Source organism: Salmo salar, chromosome 14 (assembly GCF_965601325.2).
Source record: "Salmo salar chromosome 14, fSalSal1, whole genome shotgun sequence".
Classification (NCBI taxonomy): Eukaryota; Metazoa; Chordata; class Actinopteri; order Salmoniformes; family Salmonidae; genus Salmo; species Salmo salar.
The window spans coordinates 12484446-12503610 of record NC_138304.1 but is presented as its reverse complement, the minus strand read 5'-3'; the positions used below and the strand labels follow the sequence as shown (position 1 = coordinate 12503610).

General features: G+C 40.6%; 14 non-coding genes across 14 annotated transcripts; all 14 read left to right on the top strand.

The window, feature by feature from the left end:
* The first annotated feature begins 604 nt into the window (after window positions 1–604).
* trnav-aac (transfer RNA valine (anticodon AAC)) lies at window positions 605–677 on the top strand. Its single transcript has one exon. It is a non-coding gene; the product is annotated as a tRNA-Val (tRNA).
* Window positions 678–1530: 853 nt separating this feature from the next.
* On the top strand, window positions 1531–1603 carry trnav-cac (transfer RNA valine (anticodon CAC)). Its single transcript has one exon. It is a non-coding gene; the product is annotated as a tRNA-Val (tRNA).
* Window positions 1604–3436: 1833 nt separating this feature from the next.
* trnav-aac (transfer RNA valine (anticodon AAC)) lies at window positions 3437–3509 on the top strand. The gene has a single exon. It is a non-coding gene; the product is annotated as a tRNA-Val (tRNA).
* Window positions 3510–4362: 853 nt separating this feature from the next.
* Window positions 4363–4435, top strand: trnav-cac (transfer RNA valine (anticodon CAC)). Its single transcript has one exon. It is a non-coding gene; the product is annotated as a tRNA-Val (tRNA).
* Window positions 4436–6268: 1833 nt separating this feature from the next.
* trnav-aac (transfer RNA valine (anticodon AAC)) lies at window positions 6269–6341 on the top strand. Its single transcript has one exon. It is a non-coding gene; the product is annotated as a tRNA-Val (tRNA).
* An 853-nt stretch (window positions 6342–7194) lies between these two features.
* Window positions 7195–7267, top strand: trnav-cac (transfer RNA valine (anticodon CAC)). Its single transcript has one exon. It is a non-coding gene; the product is annotated as a tRNA-Val (tRNA).
* Window positions 7268–9100: 1833 nt separating this feature from the next.
* Window positions 9101–9173, top strand: trnav-aac (transfer RNA valine (anticodon AAC)). The gene has a single exon. It is a non-coding gene; the product is annotated as a tRNA-Val (tRNA).
* Window positions 9174–10026: 853 nt separating this feature from the next.
* On the top strand, window positions 10027–10099 carry trnav-cac (transfer RNA valine (anticodon CAC)). The gene has a single exon. It is a non-coding gene; the product is annotated as a tRNA-Val (tRNA).
* A 1833-nt stretch (window positions 10100–11932) lies between these two features.
* trnav-aac (transfer RNA valine (anticodon AAC)) lies at window positions 11933–12005 on the top strand. The gene has a single exon. It is a non-coding gene; the product is annotated as a tRNA-Val (tRNA).
* Window positions 12006–12858: 853 nt separating this feature from the next.
* Window positions 12859–12931, top strand: trnav-cac (transfer RNA valine (anticodon CAC)). Its single transcript has one exon. It is a non-coding gene; the product is annotated as a tRNA-Val (tRNA).
* A 1833-nt stretch (window positions 12932–14764) lies between these two features.
* On the top strand, window positions 14765–14837 carry trnav-aac (transfer RNA valine (anticodon AAC)). The gene has a single exon. It is a non-coding gene; the product is annotated as a tRNA-Val (tRNA).
* An 853-nt stretch (window positions 14838–15690) lies between these two features.
* On the top strand, window positions 15691–15763 carry trnav-cac (transfer RNA valine (anticodon CAC)). Its single transcript has one exon. It is a non-coding gene; the product is annotated as a tRNA-Val (tRNA).
* Window positions 15764–17596: 1833 nt separating this feature from the next.
* Window positions 17597–17669, top strand: trnav-aac (transfer RNA valine (anticodon AAC)). The gene has a single exon. It is a non-coding gene; the product is annotated as a tRNA-Val (tRNA).
* Window positions 17670–18522: 853 nt separating this feature from the next.
* Window positions 18523–18595, top strand: trnav-cac (transfer RNA valine (anticodon CAC)). Its single transcript has one exon. It is a non-coding gene; the product is annotated as a tRNA-Val (tRNA).
* Window positions 18596–19165: the final 570 nt, after the last annotated feature.

The following is a 19165-nucleotide window of genomic DNA, read 5'->3' as shown; positions in this document are numbered from 1 at the left end:
AAAGATTTAAAAAATACCTTATTTACATACGTTTTCAGACCCTTTGCTATGAGGCTGGAAATTGAGCTCAGGTCCATCCTGTTTCCATTGATCATCCTTGAGATGTTTCTACAACTTGATTGGAGTCCACCTGTGGTAAATTCAATGGATTGGTCATGATTTGAAAAGGCACACACCTGTCTGTCTATATAAGGTTCCACAGTTGACAGTGCATGTCAGAGCATAAACTAAGCCATGAGGTGGAAGGAATTGTCCCTAGAGCTCCGAGAGAGGATTGTGTCGAGGCACAGACGTGGGGAAGGGTACGGATACATTTCTGCAGCATTGAAGGTACCCAAGAACACAGTGGCTTCCATCATTCTTAAAAGGAAGAAGTTTGGAACCACCAAGACTCTTCCAAGAGCCGGCTGCTCAGCCAAACCATCCCTACGGTGATCCAGCCCTTATTCAGGAGTTATTCACACGATAATTCCCGGGATCTCAAGCCTTATTGCTTAGTTAATGGACTAAGTCATTTCTGACTTCATTTGGTTCTGAGAGCGATAAATGCCCCACCCACCCACCCACCCAGCCAAAGTCACACCCTTAGTATCCTACTCATGCAGTTGCCGTAGTGTAGTGGTTATCACGTTCGCCTAACACGCGAAAGGTCCCTGGTTCGAGACCGGGCGGAAACACATTTTAACAAATTAGATAGTAAGCCTATTCACTTAGGGCTCGATCCCAATTTAGGAATTCATGCTTTTCCTACGTACTTCTCAGTATTTGCTATTCAGACTTACCCTTTTAAGTCGCGTAACGCACTCTGCTGGGGTGGCTAGCTTGGGCGCTCTGAATAAATTCCTGCTACGTGTGGTCTGAGTTCCATAATGATTCAAATAGGCTACATGTCCCAAATTATTGCAATACTTTAGCTTAATATGATTCACTAATGCTAGCAACCCTCAGGAACAATTCACAAGGATGTGACAGATTAAAGAAAGGTCAACGGAATGAAAGTATGCCAAAATAAATGTATGTGGCTGTTACTGACAGTGACTCCCGATAGTGGCTAATATTTAACATGATACAAATTGTCAAATAAAACTGGGGAAAGCCCCACAGTGGAGGTGTCATAATACCCATAAAACCTAGCGGTCAAACAGGGAAATGGTTCCAACCATTTTTCCACCATTCATTTTTCCCATATGGGATTTTAGAAACACTTAAAATAATACATTTGTAGTTCTTTATGATAGCCACATTAGCAGTTAATTAGCATTTTTTATAAAAGTCACCTTGTCCTAGAGAGAATTACACGGTTACCATGCCAGGGTAAGCCAACAAGAAACACAGGCCTTTTTGAAAAGTTTTTAAAATCCCCTGTGGGGCATATGAACGGTGGAAAAACGATTGGAACCATTTCCCTGTTCGACCACTAGTTCTTATGGGTATTATGACTCCTACTGTGGTACTCTATTCGGGATATTATGGGCGGTAGACTTGTGGGCATTCCTAACATTTTCCATGACTTCCACTCTTTTTCTTGTAGTTTCTGTAGTGTAGTGGTTATCACGTTCGCCTCACATGCGAAAGGTCCCCGGTTCGAAACCGGGCGGAAACAAATTTTAACAAAACAGATAGTGATGACAGAAACAGGGTCATAACTGAAAAAAACGAAACAAATACATAGGCCTGCAGAATACATGAATAGTCCAGTCTTAGACATGTCTTTCAATAACCAGAGGCAGATAGTGATAACTGAAAAAAAACGAAACAAATACATAGGCCTACAGAATACATGAATAGACCAGTCTTAGACATGTCTTTCAATAACCAGAGGCAATGTTATAAAACAGGTTGTTTGGATCCTGGATGCTAATTGGTTAATAGCAGGGAGTTGAAGCACCACCATCCCAGCATTCTGCGGGTAGTGCCTGTTAGCGGTTCCATTAGATTTATAAATGCGCATCCACTGTCCCACGGCCCAGCCAGTCAATTTATAAACTTCATCTCCCCTGGAAAAATGTGTCTAGACCAATGGTATTCAAACCTTTTCAGCAGGGACACCATTTTTTCCTCCAGAATTTCTGGGGTCCCCATTTTTTTGCAATCATTTCTTGTGATCCCACCCCAAATACAACTTTAAAATCGGTACGTTACATTTTTTTTTACATCAACAAATAACCTTCAATTACCCAATCAAATACTTTTTTTCTAATTAACTTTCTCAAAAACGTTTCTATATTGTCTCGTACAATAATCTATACTCATAATTTTTTGTTCCTAAATAATGAATATATATATCCCCACTGCAGTCCCCCCGACCCCGACTTTAAATATCACTGGTCTAGACAATATTTCCCAATGCCCCTAGGCTAGCATATGGTTTGAAACAGTTGAGGTTTGTCTAAACCTTGCTGTCTGCCTCTCCAACCTGTGGATCAATGTTGCCGTTTTTTTGGTGACCTCCACCGTGCGATGTGTATGAATGTGACCAGAATGACAGCTTCTCTGAGCCAGGCAAATTCATTTATCAGGGTCATTATAATGGATATATCCAAAGAAATGGCAATATAATCCTAGGTAAAACAAACAAAAGTGCAGACAGTTTTCTGTCATTTCAGCTGCTTGATGTGATTGTGTGATAGATTTAGTTGGCTGGCTAGCAAAGGAAAAGTAGCTAGCCTGCATAGCTACAGTGCATTCGGAAAGTATTCAGACCCCTTACTTTTTTCCACATTTTGTTACGTCACAGCCTTATTCTGAAAACGGATTAAGTCAAATAAAATCTATCTACACACAATACCCCATAATGACAAAGCGATAACATATCATTTTTAATTCATAAAAAACGATTTAAAAAATACCTTATTTACATACGTCTTCAGACCCTTTGCTATGAGGCTGGAAATTGAGCTCAGGTCCATCCTGTTTCCATTGATCATCCTTGAGATGTTTCTACAACTTGATTGGAGTCCACCTGTGGTAAATTCAATGGATTGGTCATGATTTGAAAAGGCACACACCTGTCTGTCTATATAAGGTTCCACAGTTGACAGTGCATGTCAGAGCATAAACTAAGCCATGAGGTGGAAGGAATTGTCCCTAGAGCTCCGAGAGAGGATTGTGTCGAGGCACAGACGTGGGGAAGGGTACCGATACATTTCTGCAGTATTGAAGGTACCCAAGAACACAGTGGCTTCCATCATTCTTAAAAGGAAGAAGTTTGGAACCACCAAGACTCTTCCAAGAGCCGGCTGCTCAGCCAAACCATCCCTACGGTGATCCAGCCCTTATTCAGGAGTTATTCACACGATAATTCCCGGGATCTCAAGCCTTATTGCTTAGTTAATGGACTAAGTCATTTCTGACTTCATTTGGTTCTGAGAGCGATAAATGCCCCACCCACCCACCCACCCAGCCAAAGTCACACCCTTAGTATCCTACTCATGCAGTTTCCGTAGTGTAGTGGTTATCACGTTCGCCTAACACGCGAAAGGTCCCCGGTTCGAGACCGGGCGGAAACACATTTTAACAAATTAGATAGTAAGCCTATTCACTTAGGGCTCGATCCCAATTTAGGAATTCATGCTTTTCCTACGTACTTCTCAGTATTTGCTATTCAGACTTACCCTTTTAAGTCGCGTAACGCACTCTGCTGGGGTGGCTAGCTTGGGCGCTCTGAATAAATTCCTGCTACGTGTGGTCTGAGTTCCATAATGATTCAAATAGGCTACATGTCCCAAATTATTGCAATACTTTAGCTTAATATGATTCACAAATGCTAGCAACCCTCAGGAACAATTCACAAGGATGTGACAGATTAAAGAAAGGTCAACGGAATGAAAGTATGCCAAAATAAATGTATGTGGCTGTTACTGACAGTGACTCCCGATAGTGGCTAATATTTAACATGATACAAATTGTCAAATAAAACTGGGGAAAGCCCCACAGTGGAGGTGTCATAATACCCATAAAACCTAGCGGTCAAACAGGGAAATGGTTCCAACCATTTTTCCACCATTCATTTTTCCCATATGGGATTTTAGAAACACTTAAAATAATACATTTGTAGTTCTTTATGATAGCCACATTAGCAGTTAATTAGCATTTTTTATAAAAGTCACCTTGTCCTAGAGAGAATTACACGGTTACCATGCCAGGGTAAGCCAACAAGAAACACAGGCCTTTTTGAAAAGTTTTTAAAATCCCCTGTGGGGAATATGAACGGTGGAAAAACGATTGGAACCATTTCCTTGTTCGACCACTAGTTCTTATGGGTATTATGACTCCTACTGTGGTACTCTATTTGGGATATTATGGGCGGTAGACTTGTGGGCATTCCTAACATTTTCCATGACTTCCACTCTTTTTCTTGTAGTTTCTGTAGTGTAGTGGTTATCACGTTCGCCTCACATGCGAAAGGTCCCCGGTTCGAAACCGGGCGGAAACAAATTTTAACAAAACAGATAGTGATGACAGAAACAGGGTCATAACTGAAAAAAACGAAACAAATACATAGGCCTGCAGAATACATGAATAGTCCAGTCTTAGACATGTCTTTCAATAACCAGAGGCAGATAGTGATAACTGAAAAAAAACGAAAGAAATACATAGGCCTACAGAATACATGAATAGACCAGTCTTAGACATGTCTTTCAATAACCAGAGGCAATGTTATAAAACAGGTTGTTTGGATCCTGGATGCTAATTGGTTAATAGCAGGGAGTTGAAGCACCACCATCCCAGCATTCTGCGGGTAGTGCCTGTTAGCGGTTCCATTAGATTTATAAATGCGCATCCACTGTCCCACGGCCCAGCCAGTCAATTTATAAACTTCATCTCCCCTGGAAAAATGTGTCTAGACCAATGGTATTCAAACCTTTTCAGCAGGGACACCATTTTTTCCTCCAGAATTTCTGGGGTCCCCATTTTTTTGCAATCATTTCTTGTGATCCCACCCCAAATACAACTTTCAAATCGGTACGTTACATTTTTTTTTACATCAACAAATAACCTTCAATTACCCAATCAAATACTTTTTTTCTAATTAACTTTCTCAAAAACGTTTCTATATTGTCTCGTACAATAATCTATACTCATAATTTTTTGTTCCTAAATAATGAATATATATATCCCCACTGCAGTCCCCCCGACCCCGACTTTAAATATCACTGGTCTAGACAATATTTCCCAATGCTCCTAGGCTAGCATATGGTTTGAAACAGTTGAGGTTTGTCTAAACCTTGCTGTCTGCCTCTCCAACCTGTGGATCAATGTTGCAGTTTTTTTGGTGACCTCCACCGTGCGATGTGTATGAATGTGACCAGAATGACAGCTTCTCTGAGCCAGGCAAATTCATTTATCAGGGTCATTATAATGGATATATCCAAAGAAATGGCAATATAATCCTAGGTAAAACAAACAAAAGTGCAGACAGTTTTCTGTCATTTCAGCTGCTTGATGTGATTGTGTGATAGATTTAGTTGGCTGGCTAGCAAAGGAAAAGTAGCTAGCCTGCATAGCTACAGTGCATTCGGAAAGTATTCAGACCCCTTACTTTTTTCCACATTTTGTTACGTCACAGCCTTATTCTGAAAACGGATTAAGTCAAATAAAATCTATCCACACACAATACCCCATAATGACAAAGCGATAACATATCATTTTTAATTCATAAAAAAAGATTTAAAAAATACCTTATTTACATACGTTTTCAGACCCTTTGCTATGAGGCTGGAAATTGAGCTCAGGTCCATCCTGTTTCCATTGATCATCCTTGAGATGTTTCTACAACTTGATTGGAGTCCACCTGTGGTAAATTCAATGGATTGGTCATGATTTGAAAAGGCACACACCTGTCTGTCTATATAAGGTTCCACAGTTGACAGTGCATGTCAGAGCATAAACTAAGCCATGAGGTGGAAGGAATTGTCCCTAGAGCTCCGAGAGAGGATTGTGTCGAGGCACAGACGTGGGGAAGGGTACGGATACATTTCTGCAGCATTGAAGGTACCCAAGAACACAGTGGCTTCCATCATTCTTAAAAGGAAGAAGTTTGGAACCACCAAGACTCTTCCAAGAGCCGGCTGCTCAGCCAAACCATCCCTACGGTGATCCAGCCCTTATTCAGGAGTTATTCACACGATAATTCCCGGGATCTCAAGCCTTATTGCTTAGTTAATGGACTAAGTCATTTCTGACTTCATTTGGTTCTGAGAGCGATAAATGCCCCACCCACCCACCCACCCAGCCAAAGTCACACCCTTAGTATCCTACTCATGCAGTTTCCGTAGTGTAGTGGTTATCACGTTCGCCTAACACGCGAAAGGTCCCTGGTTCGAGACCGGGCGGAAACACATTTTAACAAATTAGATAGTAAGCCTATTCACTTAGGGCTCGATCCCAATTTAGGAATTCATGCTTTTCCTACGTACTTCTCAGTATTTGCTATTCAGACTTACCCTTTTAAGTCGCGTAACGCACTCTGCTGGGGTGGCTAGCTTGGGCGCTCTGAATAAATTCCTGCTACGTGTGGTCTGAGTTCCATAATGATTCAAATAGGCTACATGTCCCAAATTATTGCAATACTTTAGCTTAATATGATTCACTAATGCTAGCAACCCTCAGGAACAATTCACAAGGATGTGACAGATTAAAGAAAGGTCAACGGAATGAAAGTATGCCAAAATAAATGTATGTGGCTGTTACTGACAGTGACTCCCGATAGTGGCTAATATTTAACATGATACAAATTGTCAAATAAAACTGGGGAAAGCCCCACAGTGGAGGTGTCATAATACCCATAAAACCTAGCGGTCAAACAGGGAAATGGTTCCAACCATTTTTCCACCATTCATTTTTCCCATATGGGATTTTAGAAACACTTAAAATAATACATTTGTAGTTCTTTATGATAGCCACATTAGCAGTTAATTAGCATTTTTTATAAAAGTCACCTTGTCCTAGAGAGAATTACACGGTTACCATGCCAGGGTAAGCCAACAAGAAACACAGGCCTTTTTGAAAAGTTTTTAAAATCCCCTGTGGGGCATATGAACGGTGGAAAAACGATTGGAACCATTTCCCTGTTCGACCACTAGTTCTTATGGGTATTATGACTCCTACTGTGGTACTCTATTTGGGATATTATGGGCGGTAGACTTGTGGGCATTCCTAACATTTTCCATGACTTCCACTCTTTTTCTTGTAGTTTCTGTAGTGTAGTGGTTATCACGTTCGCCTCACATGCGAAAGGTCCCCGGTTCGAAACCGGGCGGAAACAAATTTTAACAAAACAGATAGTGATGACAGAAACAGGGTCATAACTGAAAAAAACGAAACAAATACATAGGCCTGCAGAATACATGAATAGTCCAGTCTTAGACATGTCTTTCAATAACCAGAGGCAGATAGTGATAACTGAAAAAAAACGAAACAAATACATAGGCCTACAGAATACATGAATAGACCAGTCTTAGACATGTCTTTCAATAACCAGAGGCAATGTTATAAAACAGGTTGTTTGGATCCTGGATGCTAATTGGTTAATAGCAGGGAGTTGAAGCACCACCATCCCAGCATTCTGCGGGTAGTGCCTGTTAGCGGTTCCATTAGATTTATAAATGCGCATCCACTGTCCCACGGCCCAGCCAGTCAATTTATAAACTTCATCTCCCCTGGAAAAATGTGTCTAGACCAATGGTATTCAAACCTTTTCAGCAGGGACACCATTTTTTCCTCCAGAATTTCTGGGGTCCCCATTTTTTTGCAATCATTTCTTGTGATCCCACCCCAAATACAACTTTAAAATCGGTACGTTACATTTTTTTTTACATCAACAAATAACCTTCAATTACCCAATCAAATACTTTTTTTCTAATTAACTTTCTCAAAAACGTTTCTATATTGTCTCGTACAATAATCTATACTCATAATTTTTTGTTCCTAAATTATGAATATATATATCCCCACTGCAGTCCCCCCGACCCCGACTTTAAATATCACTGGTCTAGACAATATTTCCCAATGCCCCTAGGCTAGCATATGGTTTGAAACAGTTGAGGTTTGTCTAAACCTTGGTGTCTGCCTCTCCAACCTGTGGATCAATGTTGCCGTTTTTTTGGTGACCTCCACCGTGCGATGTGTATGAATGTGACCAGAATGACAGCTTCTCTGAGCCAGGCAAATTCATTTATCAGGGTCATTATAATGGATATATCCAAAGAAATGGCAATATAATCCTAGGTAAAACAAACAAAAGTGCAGACAGTTTTCTGTCATTTCAGCTGCTTGATGTGATTGTGTGATAGATTTAGTTGGCTGGCTAGCAAAGGAAAAGTAGCTAGCCTGCATAGCTACAGTGCATTCGGAAAGTATTCAGACCCCTTACTTTTTTCCACATTTTGTTACGTCACAGCCTTATTCTGAAAACGGATTAAGTCAAATAAAATCTATCCACACACAATACCCCATAATGACAAAGCGATAACATATCATTTTTAATTCATAAAAAAAGATTTAAAAAATACCTTATTTACATACGTTTTCAGACCCTTTGCTATGAGGCTGGAAATTGAGCTCAGGTCCATCCTGTTTCCATTGATCATCCTTGAGATGTTTCTACAACTTGATTGGAGTCCACCTGTGGTAAATTCAATGGATTGGTCATGATTTGAAAAGGCACACACCTGTCTGTCTATATAAGGTTCCACAGTTGACAGTGCATGTCAGAGCATAAACTAAGCCATGAGGTGGAAGGAATTGTCCCTAGAGCTCCGAGAGAGGATTGTGTCGAGGCACAGACGTGGGGAAGGGTACGGATACATTTCTGCAGCATTGAAGGTACCCAAGAACACAGTGGCTTCCATCATTCTTAAAAGGAAGAAGTTTGGAACCACCAAGACTCTTCCAAGAGCCGGCTGCTCAGCCAAACCATCCCTACGGTGATCCAGCCCTTATTCAGGAGTTATTCACACGATAATTCCCGGGATCTCAAGCCTTATTGCTTAGTTAATGGACTAAGTCATTTCTGACTTCATTTGGTTCTGAGAGCGATAAATGCCCCACCCACCCACCCACCCAGCCAAAGTCACACCCTTAGTATCCTACTCATGCAGTTTCCGTAGTGTAGTGGTTATCACGTTCGCCTAACACGCGAAAGGTCCCTGGTTCGAGACCGGGCGGAAACACATTTTAACAAATTAGATAGTAAGCCTATTCACTTAGGGCTCGATCCCAATTTAGGAATTCATGCTTTTCCTACGTACTTCTCAGTATTTGCTATTCAGACTTACCCTTTTAAGTCGCGTAACGCACTCTGCTGGGGTGGCTAGCTTGGGCGCTCTGAATAAATTCCTGCTACGTGTGGTCTGAGTTCCATAATGATTCAAATAGGCTACATGTCCCAAATTATTGCAATACTTTAGCTTAATATGATTCACTAATGCTAGCAACCCTCAGGAACAATTCACAAGGATGTGACAGATTAAAGAAAGGTCAACGGAATGAAAGTATGCCAAAATAAATGTATGTGGCTGTTACTGACAGTGACTCCCGATAGTGGCTAATATTTAACATGATACAAATTGTCAAATAAAACTGGGGAAAGCCCCACAGTGGAGGTGTCATAATACCCATAAAACCTAGCGGTCAAACAGGGAAATGGTTCCAACCATTTTTCCACCATTCATTTTTCCCATATGGGATTTTAGAAACACTTAAAATAATACATTTGTAGTTCTTTATGATAGCCACATTAGCAGTTAATTAGCATTTTTTATAAAAGTCACCTTGTCCTAGAGAGAATTACACGGTTACCATGCCAGGGTAAGCCAACAAGAAACACAGGCCTTTTTGAAAAGTTTTTAAAATCCCCTGTGGGGCATATGAACGGTGGAAAAACGATTGGAACCATTTCCCTGTTCGACCACTAGTTCTTATGGGTATTATGACTCCTACTGTGGTACTCTATTTGGGATATTATGGGCGGTAGACTTGTGGGCATTCCTAACATTTTCCATGACTTCCACTCTTTTTCTTGTAGTTTCTGTAGTGTAGTGGTTATCACGTTCGCCTCACATGCGAAAGGTCCCCGGTTCGAAACCGGGCGGAAACAAATTTTAACAAAACAGATAGTGATGACAGAAACAGGGTCATAACTGAAAAAAACGAAACAAATACATAGGCCTGCAGAATACATGAATAGTCCAGTCTTAGACATGTCTTTCAATAACCAGAGGCAGATAGTGATAACTGAAAAAAAACGAAACAAATACATAGGCCTACAGAATACATGAATAGACCAGTCTTAGACATGTCTTTCAATAACCAGAGGCAATGTTATAAAACAGGTTGTTTGGATCCTGGATGCTAATTGGTTAATAGCAGGGAGTTGAAGCACCACCATCCCAGCATTCTGCGGGTAGTGCCTGTTAGCGGTTCCATTAGATTTATAAATGCGCATCCACTGTCCCACGGCCCAGCCAGTCAATTTATAAACTTCATCTCCCCTGGAAAAATGTGTCTAGACCAATGGTATTCAAACCTTTTCAGCAGGGACACCATTTTTTCCTCCAGAATTTCTGGGGTCCCCATTTTTTTGCAATCATTTCTTGTGATCCCACCCCAAATACAACTTTAAAATCGGTACGTTACATTTTTTTTTACATCAACAAATAACCTTCAATTACCCAATCAAATACTTTTTTTCTAATTAACTTTCTCAAAAACGTTTCTATATTGTCTCGTACAATAATCTATACTCATAATTTTTTGTTCCTAAATTATGAATATATATATCCCCACTGCAGTCCCCCCGACCCCGACTTTAAATATCACTGGTCTAGACAATATTTCCCAATGCCCCTAGGCTAGCATATGGTTTGAAACAGTTGAGGTTTGTCTAAACCTTGCTGTCTGCCTCTCCAACCTGTGGATCAATGTTGCCGTTTTTTTGGTGACCTCCACCGTGCGATGTGTATGAATGTGACCAGAATGACAGCTTCTCTGAGCCAGGCAAATTCATTTATCAGGGTCATTATAATGGATATATCCAAAGAAATGGCAATATAATCCTAGGTAAAACAAACAAAAGTGCAGACAGTTTTCTGTCATTTCAGCTGCTTGATGTGATTGTGTGATAGATTTAGTTGGCTGGCTAGCAAAGGAAAAGTAGCTAGCCTGCATAGCTACAGTGCATTCGGAAAGTATTCAGACCCCTTACTTTTTTCCACATTTTGTTACGTCACAGCCTTATTCTGAAAACGGATTAAGTCAAATAAAATCTATCCACACACAATACCCCATAATGACAAAGCGATAACATATCATTTTTAATTCATAAAAAAAGATTTAAAAAATACCTTATTTACATACGTTTTCAGACCCTTTGCTATGAGTCTGGAAATTGAGCTCAGGTCCATCCTGTTTCCATTGATCATCCTTGAGATGTTTCTACAACTTGATTGGAGTCCACCTGTGGTAAATTCAATGGATTGGTCATGATTTGAAAAGGCACACACCTGTCTGTCTATATAAGGTTCCACAGTTGACAGTGCATGTCAGAGCATAAACTAAGCCATGAGGTGGAAGGAATTGTCCCTAGAGCTCCGAGAGAGGATTGTGTCGAGGCACAGACGTGGGGAAGGGTACGGATACATTTCTGCAGCATTGAAGGTACCCAAGAACACAGTGGCTTCCATCATTCTTAAAAGGAAGAAGTTTGGAACCACCAAGACTCTTCCAAGAGCCGGCTGCTCAGCCAAACCATCCCTACGGTGATCCAGCCCTTATTCAGGAGTTATTCACACGATAATTCCCGGGATCTCAAGCCTTATTGCTTAGTTAATGGACTAAGTCATTTCTGACTTCATTTGGTTCTGAGAGCGATAAATGCCCCACCCACCCACCCACCCAGCCAAAGTCACACCCTTAGTATCCTACTCATGCAGTTTCCGTAGTGTAGTGGTTATCACGTTCGCCTAACACGCGAAAGGTCCCTGGTTCGAGACTGGGCGGAAACACATTTTAACAAATTAGATAGTAAGCCTATTCACTTAGGGCTCGATCCCAATTTAGGAATTCATGCTTTTCCTACGTACTTCTCAGTATTTGCTATTCAGACTTACCCTTTTAAGTCGCGTAACGCACTCTGCTGGGGTGGCTAGCTTGGGCGCTCTGAATAAATTCCTGCTACGTGTGGTCTGAGTTCCATAATGATTCAAATAGGCTACATGTCCCAAATTATTGCAATACTTTAGCTTAATATGATTCACTAATGCTAGCAACCCTCAGGAACAATTCACAAGGATGTGACAGATTAAAGAAAGGTCAACGGAATGAAAGTATGCCAAAATAAATGTATGTGGCTGTTACTGACAGTGACTCCCGATAGTGGCTAATATTTAACATGATACAAATTGTCAAATAAAACTGGGGAAAGCCCCACAGTGGAGGTGTCATAATACCCATAAAACCTAGCGGTCAAACAGGGAAATGGTTCCAACCATTTTTCCACCATTCATTTTTCCCATATGGGATTTTAGAAACACTTAAAATAATACATTTGTAGTTCTTTATGATAGCCACATTAGCAGTTAATTAGCATTTTTTATAAAAGTCACCTTGTCCTAGAGAGAATTACACGGTTACCATGCCAGGGTAAGCCAACAAGAAACACAGGCCTTTTTGAAAAGTTTTTAAAATCCCCTGTGGGGCATATGAACGGTGGAAAAACGATTGGAACCATTTCCCTGTTCGACCACTAGTTCTTATGGGTATTATGACTCCTACTATGGTACTCTATTTGGGATATTATGGGCGGTAGACTTGTGGGCATTCCTAACATTTTCCATGACTTCCACTCTTTTTCTTGTAGTTTCTGTAGTGTAGTGGTTATCACGTTCGCCTCACATGCGAAAGGTCCCCGGTTCGAAACCGGGCGGAAACAAATTTTAACAAAACAGATAGTGATGACAGAAACAGGGTCATAACTGAAAAAAACGAAACAAATACATAGGCCTGCAGAATACATGAATAGTCCAGTCTTAGACATGTCTTTCAATAACCAGAGGCAGATAGTGATAACTGAAAAAAAAAGAAACAAATACATAGGCCTACAGAATACATGAATAGACCAGTCTTAGACATGTCTTTCAATAACCAGAGGCAATGTTATAAAACAGGTTGTTTGGATCCTGGATGCTAATTGGTTAATAGCAGGGAGTTGAAGCACCACCATCCCAGCATTCTGCGGGTAGTGCCTGTTAGCGGTTCCATTAGATTTATAAATGCGCATCCACTGTCCCACGGCCCAGCCAGTCAATTTATAAACTTCATCTCCCCTGGAAAAATGTGTCTAGACCAATGGTATTCAAACCTTTTCAGCAGGGACACCATTTTTTCCTCCAGAATTTCTGGGGTCCCCATTTTTTTGCAATCATTTCTTGTGATCCCACCCCAAATACAACTTTAAAATCGGTACGTTACATTTTTTTTTACATCAACAAATAACCTTCAATTACCCAATCAAATACTTTTTTTCTAATTAACTTTCTCAAAAACGTTTCTATATTGTCTCGTACAATAATCTATACTCATAATTTTTTGTTCCTAAATAATGAATATATATATCCCCACTGCAGTCCCCCCGACCCCGACTTTAAATATCACTGGTCTAGACAATATTTCCCAATGCCCCTAGGCTAGCATATGGTTTGAAACAGTTGAGGTTTGTCTAAACCTTGCTGTCTGCCTCTCCAACCTGTGGATCAATGTTGCCGTTTTTTTGGTGACCTCCACCGTGCGATGTGTATGAATGTGACCAGAATGACAGCTTCTCTGAGCCAGGCAAATTCATTTATCAGGGTCATTATAATGGATATATCCAAAGAAATGGCAATATAATCCTAGGTAAAACAAACAAAAGTGCAGACAGTTTTCTGTCATTTCAGCTGCTTGATGTGATTGTGTGATAGATTTAGTTGGCTGGCTAGCAAAGGAAAAGTAGCTAGCCTGCATAGCTACAGTGCATTCGGAAAGTATTCAGACCCCTTACTTTTTTCCACATTTTGTTACGTCACAGCCTTATTCTGAAAACGGATTAAGTCAAATAAAATCTATCCACACACAATACCCCATAATGACAAAGCGATAACATATCATTTTTAATTCATAAAAAAAGATTTAAAAAATACCTTATTTACATACGTTTTCAGACCCTTTGCTATGAGGCTGGAAATTGAGCTCAGGTCCATCCTGTTTCCATTGATCATCCTTGAGATGTTTCTACAACTTGATTGGAGTCCACCTGTGGTAAATTCAATGGATTGGTCATGATTTGAAAAGGCACACACCTGTCTGTCTATATAAGGTTCCACAGTTGACAGTGCATGTCAGAGCATAAACTAAGCCATGAGGTGGAAGGAATTGTCCCTAGAGCTCCGAGAGAGGATTGTGTCGAGGCACAGACGTGGGGAAGGGTACGGATACATTTCTGCAGCATTGAAGGTACCCAAGAACACAGTGGCTTCCATCATTCTTAAAAGGAAGAAGTTTGGAACCACCAAGACTCTTCCAAGAGCCGGCTGCTCAGCCAAACCATCCCTACGGTGATCCAGCCCTTATTCAGGAGTTATTCACACGATAATTCCCGGGATCTCAAGCCTTATTGCTTAGTTAATGGACTAAGTCATTTCTGACTTCATTTGGTTCTGAGAGCGATAAATGCCCCACCCACCCACCCACCCAGCCAAAGTCACACCCTTAGTATCCTACTCATGCAGTTTCCGTAGTGTAGTGGTTATCACGTTCGCCTAACACGCGAAAGGTCCCTGGTTCGAGACCGGGCGGAAACACATTTCAACAAATTAGATAGTAAGCCTATTCACTTAGGGCTCGATCCCAATTTAGGAATTCATGCTTTTCCTACGTACTTCTCAGTATTTGCTATTCAGACTTACCCTTTTAAGTCGCGTAACGCACTCTGCTGGGGTGGCTAGCTTGGGCGCTCTGAATAAATTCCTGCTACGTGTGGTCTGAGTTCCATAATGATTCAAATAGGCTACATGTCCCAAATTATTGCAATACTTTAGCTTAATATGATTCACTAATGCTAGCAACCCTCAGGAACAATTCACAAGGATGTGACAGATTAAAGAAAGGTCAACGGAATGAAAGTATGCCAAAATAAATGTATGTGGCTGTTACTGACAGTGACTCCCGATAGTGGCTAATATTTAACATGATACAAATTGTCAAATAAAACTGGGGAAAGCCCCACAGTGGAGGTGTCATAATACCCATAAAACCTAGCGGTCAAACAGGGAAATGGTTCCAACCATTTTTCCACCATTCATTTTTCCCATATGGGATTTTAGAAACACTTAAAATAATACATTTGTAGTTCTTTATGATAGCCACATTAGCAGTTAATTAGCATTTTTTATAAAAGTCACCTTGTCCTAGAGAGAATTACACGGTTACCATGCCAGGGTAAGCCAACAAGAAACACAGGCCTTTTTGAAAAGTTTTTAAAATCCCCTGTGGGGCATATGAACGGTGGAAAAACGATTGGAACCATTTCCCTGTTCGACCACTAGTTCTTATGGGTATTATGACTCCTACTGTGGTACTCTATTTGGGATATTATGGGCGGTAGACTTGTGGGCATTCCTAACTTTTTCCATGACTTCCACTCTTTTTCTTGTAGTTTCTGTAGTGTAGTGGTTATCACGTTCGCCTCACATGCGAAAGGTCCCCGGTTCGAAACCGGGCGGAAACAAATTTTAACAAAACAGATAGTGATGACAGAAACAGGGTCATAACTGAAAAAAACGAAACAAATACATAGGCCTGCAGAATACATGAATAGTCCAGTCTTAGACATGTCTTTCAATAACCAGAGGCAGATAGTGATAACTGAAAAAAAACGAAACAAATACATAGGCCTACAGAATACATGAATAGACCAGTCTTAGACATGTCTTTCAATAACCAGAGGCAATGTTATAAAACAGGTTGTTTGGATCCTGGATGCTAATTGGTTAATAGCAGGGAGTTGAAGCACCACCATCCCAGCATTCTGCGGGTAGTGCCTGTTAGCGGTTCCATTAGATTTATAAATGCGCATCCACTGTCCCACGGCCCAGCCAGTCAATTTATAAACTTCATCTCCCCTGGAAAAATGTGTCTAGACCAATGGTATTCAAACCTTTTCAGCAGGGACACCATTTTTTCCTCCAGAATTTCTGGGGTCCCCATTTTTTTGCAATCATTTCTTGTGATCCCACCCCAAATACAACTTTAAAATCGGTACGTTACATTTTTTTTTACATCAACAAATAACCTTCAATTACCCAATCAAATACTTTTTTTCTAATTAACTTTCTCAAAAACGTTTCTATATTGTCTCGTACAATAATCTATACTCATAATTTTTTGTTCCTAAATAATGAATATATATATCCCCACTGCAGTCCCCCCGACCCCGACTTTAAATATCACTGGTCTAGACAATATTTCCCAATGCCCCTAGGCTAGCATATGGTTTGAAACAGTTGAGGTTTGTCTAAACCTTGCTGTCTGCCTCTCCAACCTGTGGATCAATGTTGCCGTTTTTTTGGTGACCTCCACCGTGCGATGTGTATGAATGTGACCAGAATGACAGCTTCTCTGAGCCAGGCAAATTCATTTATCAGGGTCATTATAATGGATATATCCAAAGAAATGGCAATATAATCCTAGGTAAAACAAACAAAAGTGCAGACAGTTTTCTGTCATTTCAGCTGCTTGATGTGATTGTGTGATAGATTTAGTTGGCTGGCTAGCAAAGGAAAAGTAGCTAGCCTGCATAGCTACAGTGCATTCGGAAAGTATTCAGACCCCTTACTTTTTTCCACATTTTGTTACGTCACAGCCTTATTCTGAAAACGGATTAAGTCAAATAAAATCTATCTACACACAATACCCCATAATGACAAAGCGATAACATATCATTTTTAATTCATAAAAAAAGATTTAAAAAATACCTTATTTACATACGTTTTCAGACCCTTTGCTATGAGGCTGGAAATTGAGCTCAGGTCCATCCTGTTTCCATTGATCATCCTTGAGATGTTTCTACAACTTGATTGGAGTCCACCTGTGGTAAATTCAATGGATTGGTCATGATTTGAAAAGGCACACACCTGTCTGTCTATATAAGGTTCCACAGTTGACAGTGCATGTCAGAGCATAAACTAAGCCATGAGGTGGAAGGAATTGTCCCTAGAGCTCCGAGAGAGGATTGTGTCGAGGCACAGACGTGGGGAAGGGTACGGATACATTTCTGCAGCATTGAAGGTACCCAAGAACACAGTGGCTTCCATCATTCTTAAAAGGAAGAAGTTTGGAACCACCAAGACTCTTCCAAGAGCCGGCTGCTCAGCCAAACCATCCCTACGGTGATCCAGCCCTTATTCAGGAGTTATTCACACGATAATTCCCGGGATCTCAAGCCTTATTGCTTAGTTAATGGACTAAGTCATTTCTGACTTCATTTGGTTCTGAGAGCGATAAATGCCCCACCCACCCACCCACCCAGCCAAAGTCACACCCTTAGTATCCTACTCACGCAGTTTCCGTAGTGTAGTGGTTATCACGTTCGCCTAACACGCGAAAGGTCCCTGGTTCGAGACCGGGCGGAAACACATTTTAACAAATTAGATAGTAAGCCTATTCACTTAGGGCTCGATCCCAATTTAGGAATTCATGCTTTTCCTACGTACTTCTCAGTATTTGCTATTCAGACTTACCCTTTTAAGTCGCGTAACGCACTCTGCTGGGGTGGCTAGCTTGGGCGCTCTGAATAAATTCCTGCTACGTGTGGTCTGAGTTCCATAATGATTCAAATAGGCTACATGTCCCAAATTATTGCAATACTTTAGCTTAATATGATTCACTAATGCTAGCAACCCTCAGGAACAATTCACAAGGATGTGACAGATTAAAGAAAGGTCAACGGAATGAAAGTATGCCAAAATAAATGTATGTGGCTGTTACTGACAGTGACTCCCGATAGTGGCTAATATTTAACATGATACAAATTGTCAAATAAAACTGGGGAAAGCCCCACAGTGGAGGTGTCATAATACCCATAAAACCTAGCGGTCAAACAGGGAAATGGTTCCAACCATTTTTCCACCATTCATTTTTCCCATATGGGATTTTAGAAACACTTAAAATAATACATTTGTAGTTCTTTATGATAGCCACATTAGCAGTTAATTAGCATTTTTTATAAAAGTCACCTTGTCCTAGAGAGAATTACACGGTTACCATGCCAGGGTAAGCCAACAAGAAACACAGGCCTTTTTGAAAAGTTTTTAAAATCCCCTGTGGGGAATATGAACGGTGGAAAAACGATTGGAACCATTTCCCTGTTCGACCACTAGTTCTTATGGGTATTATGACTCCTACTGTGGTACTCTATTTGGGATATTATGGGCGGTAGACTTGTGGGCATTCCTAACATTTTCCATGACTTCCACTCTTTTTCTTGTAGTTTCTGTAGTGTAGTGGTTATCACGTTCGCCTCACATGCGAAAGGTCCCCGGTTCGAAACCGGGCGGAAACAAATTTTAACAAAACAGATAGTGATGACAGAAACAGGGTCATAACTGAAAAAAACGAAACAAATACATAGGCCTGCAGAATACATGAATAGTCCAGTCTTAGACATGTCTTTCAATAACCAGAGGCAGATAGTGATAACTGAAAAAAAACGAAACAAATACATAGGCCTACAGAATACATGAATAGACCAGTCTTAGACATGTCTTTCAATAACCAGAGGCAATGTTATAAAACAGGTTGTTTGGATCCTGGATGCTAATTGGTTAATAGCAGGGAGTTGAAGCACCACCATCCCAGCATTCTGCGGGTAGTGCCTGTTAGCGGTTCCATTAGATTTATAAATGCGCATCCACTGTCCCACGGCCCAGCCAGTCAATTTATAAACTTCATCTCCCCTGGAAAAATGTGTCTAGACCAATGGTATTCAAACCTTTTCAGCAGGGACACCATTTTTTCCACCAGAATTTCTGGGGTCCCCATTTTTTTGCAATCATTTCTTGTGATCCCACCCCAAATACAACTTTAAAATCGGTACGTTACATTTTTTTTTACATCAACAAATAACCTTCAA